This window comes from Geospiza fortis, unplaced genomic scaffold (assembly GCF_000277835.1).
Source record: "Geospiza fortis unplaced genomic scaffold, GeoFor_1.0 scaffold237, whole genome shotgun sequence".
Classification (NCBI taxonomy): Eukaryota; Metazoa; Chordata; class Aves; order Passeriformes; family Thraupidae; genus Geospiza; species Geospiza fortis.
Window position 1 is genome coordinate 6,878,841 of NW_005054319.1, and position 3,798 is coordinate 6,882,638.

The window sequence follows — 3,798 nt, forward strand, 5'->3', positions numbered from 1 at the left end:
AAGAGCGGTCAGGAAAATTACTAAAAATTTCTTAAGGATAACTCAGATGCTGAACATGAAACCCCCACACATTTCATGTTACAATTCTCCTCACTACCATTTCTCAGGAATGTTCTGATTCATGCCTGTGGAACACTTTGTGTGCTGCAGTTTAACTGTGTATTTCTGTCATGGTACCAGCAATGTGCCAAACCAGCGATTCCTACAGCCCCGCGTGTTCACTCCTCACCAAACGTGTCCCGTCTGCTCCCATCCCTGCCGTCTGTCACAATTATAATTTTTGTGAGAAAAGAAAATCCCATTTTTACCACAGGAGAGGCAGGCTGCTTAGGTCACAAGATTCTCCTGGCTTCATCCTGGTGTATGAATCATGAACTTTCCCTAATAAGTACCGGCATTCTTCAGATGATCAAGCTAGCTTACCAAGGCTTCCAGAGCTTTCCACATTCATTATCACCATGGTTAAAGGATCCAAAGTAGCAGCTAATTAAGAATTATTAAGACTGCAAGTTGTTTATTCTTACTTTTCCTTTGTATCCTCCATTCCTTACTCTTACTTGGGTTGATATTGTAAAGTACAATGATACAACTCAGTTAAAAGATAACAACATATGAAAAGGATTATGAAAAATATAAATTGAACTGAAAATTAGCTATATGGAAAATTGGAAACAAATTTGCTTGCTTTCTACACTATAATGGGTCAAAAGTAAGCTATACATGACCACAATTTCGGTTCAGAAAAAGCTTTTTTCTCACATTAATGATCAGAAAATTGTAAGATAACCAGACTAATAGTAAGCCTCTACTCTGGAAATAAATGACTTCTGCAACTTTTGCAGAAGCACAGACACTATTGAAAAGTCATAGTAAATACTATGTGATTAAGTAATTATTCTGTTAGAAATAATTAAGATCATGACTCTTAAAAGAAAAAGAAACTATTTCTTAACATTTGAAAGTGAAAACAGAATATTCACTCTGGATTCAGAGTAAGAAAATTGTTGAAATAAGTCTGGACTTCAAAGTACTTTCAATCTGGAAATGACAATCCTGGGCATCTCAGGAAAAGACACTAAATTCAGATACTAAGTCTTGTAAAAGTAGAACAATTAAAACTCTATTATATTTAGCTACCAATATTATATTTTTTTTATCTTTTACCAGGATGAGCATATCTAAATAAAGATTGGGGAAATTCCTCAAACACAATTTTAAATGTGGCACAGCATGATAGGAAAAAGGTGTATTTTATATTTGGAAAAAAACAAGAAGATTTGTACTTTACTGGCAGTTAATTAACAACATGTATAGGTGGATCAATATATAGGTATGAATAACAGGACACACCCAAGTCATAGTCAAAAATCCTCTGGGAACTTCTGTGAAGACAGCAAATGTTTTTACAATAGCAGTGATTAAGCCTGAAAATAAAGGGAGAAAGCCCCGAAAGGAAATCAGAAGTGAGTCAAAATCATTAGTGGTTACTCTCATATTTATCATCCAAAGTGAGTCAAAATCAGCAGGCGTTACTCTCATATTTATCATTCTATAAACTGTACTGTAAGAATGCAGTGAAGAGGAAATGAAGAAACGAGATTAAAAGAGCAAATCCATCTTTAATATTCTTTCCAAAGAAAGAATATTTGAGAAGAGTACTGAAATTTGAGAAGAGTACTGCTAAAGAAATACTAAATAGAAAGTTCTTCTTTAAGCACTCAAATGAGTTCTGAAAAAGAACTTAAACCAGTGGAATAACATTCTAGTTTATGTTTTCCAGACAAATCCTTTGAAATCAAATTCAGATACTGTATGTAGATATTTACAAATTTTTAAAATGCATAAAATTTTCATAAAGATTCATTGTAGCCCTTTTTTGAGGCATAATTCAGTGACATACTTGAACAAGTGAGTAGCTGAACATGAGTCTTGCTTCCAAGGACTTGCATAATTTAGCAACCAGGTTCAGGAAATGACTCTAAGTAATACCAGCCTGATTCAATAAACTATTTGAAGACACAGGGTACACAGCATTGAATTTAGTGTTTGCTATGTCTGTAAACAGATAAACAGAATCTTGCTCCAGAATGAAGGCGTCTCTGCAGAAAAAGAAACATTCTCTAGTTCTAATAAATGTTTTCCTGAATAATACAGAAATCAGGCAGAAAATCTACGATCTATGGGTAGAGTTCTATCCCATCCCTGTCTTAAAACCCATAATTTGTTAGGGATAAGCTCAAGCCACTTAAGTAAGAGCTACAGAGGGATAAGCAACACTTCTGCTAAAAAAGTTACTGAATTTTTTCCAGACTTAGTTAAAAACACTGCAAAGTCTTCATAGCATCATGCAAAACTTGAAATTAAAATTTTAGGCTACCACTGTGCTGAATGTTTAGAGAAGAAGTTTAAAGTTCTCCAGAAGCTGTTCTGTTTGATTATTAACTCTTTTTGTCCTGTTCCTCACTACTTCTGAAAATATTTTGGGGTTTTTTTATGGAAGGGTGCAAATAGGCAGAAATTGTTTCACAATTCATATTAAAAAAACACCAACTCTAAAGCTATGCTTTCAACAAAACACAGCATAACATCTTAACCTAATAAAGTACTGCCCTACTTTCTGATTTGCAGACTTCAAAAAAGGAGTATAAATATTTTACTTTGGCATTGGGGCAAAATTACTTCCTAAGAAAAAAAAAAACTGAAAAAATTACCTTATTTTGGTACTCCTTTTAGTCCTAGAAACTGCAGAACCAGACTGTGTTGAGACGTGACAATGTCCATGATGCAGATCAGTAAGAGGAGCCACATTCAATTGCTGCTCTACAATGGCATTAAGTAATCAGAAAGGACAACAGAAGAGAAACATTTCCAGTGCTGTTTTTTTCCTTTGGATGAAATGAGCTTGTGTAGAGTTACAAAAAGGAACTAAAATTATAAGGCCAGAGTACAGGCATGGCATGATCCTAAAGAAGAATCTGTTTCTATCTTCCACATGCTGTACATGCACAAAAATAATGATGTATCTGAGCAAAAATACTTTCTATTTATGAAGAGAAAATTATTAATAAAACTATTTTAAGATAGCATTAAAAGCAACAATGAAAACAAAATAAAGGTAAGTATATAGCAAAAAGCAAGATGGTTTTGAGTGCTAGACAGATACAAAAATGATTTCCTAAAACTCCTATCAGTTACTATTAAGTGTGTCATTCTTTGTGGCTCATCTTTTCCCAGAGAGCTCCATCATTGATCCAGTGCAGATTGTTCATTAATTCTTCATATCATTATATTAAAATATAGGAAAGTAAAGATACACAGTGTTTACACCATCTTTCTTTTCAGTCAGCAGTTACTTCTCTTATTGGTTTTGTTTAATCTCTCAAAGGGACAAAGGAAGGAGAACAATAGATTTTCTCTGAAAAATACTGCTCTTAATATATGATATCTACTTCCAAGTATTAAATTCAACTTAATATATGCAGTGATCAATAGATATGAACTTCATGGGGCAGTGGGGCAGCAAGTCTACAGCAACTAAACTCTATCATAAGTCACAAGGACTGCTGATGGCTGTTCTCTTTCTACCCTAAGGGTTTTCTCTTGCTTGATATACCAGTAAATTTACATTATAAACCTGATTTTTTCTTATGCATGTAATATATTTTAATATATAAGTTCAGCAATGGCAATTGCATCAGTTTAACATTCAACATTTATCTCTTCTTCACGATCTTCATTTATCTACCTTATTTATTATCAGATAATGCATACATATATGCATAGGATTCCTACCACATT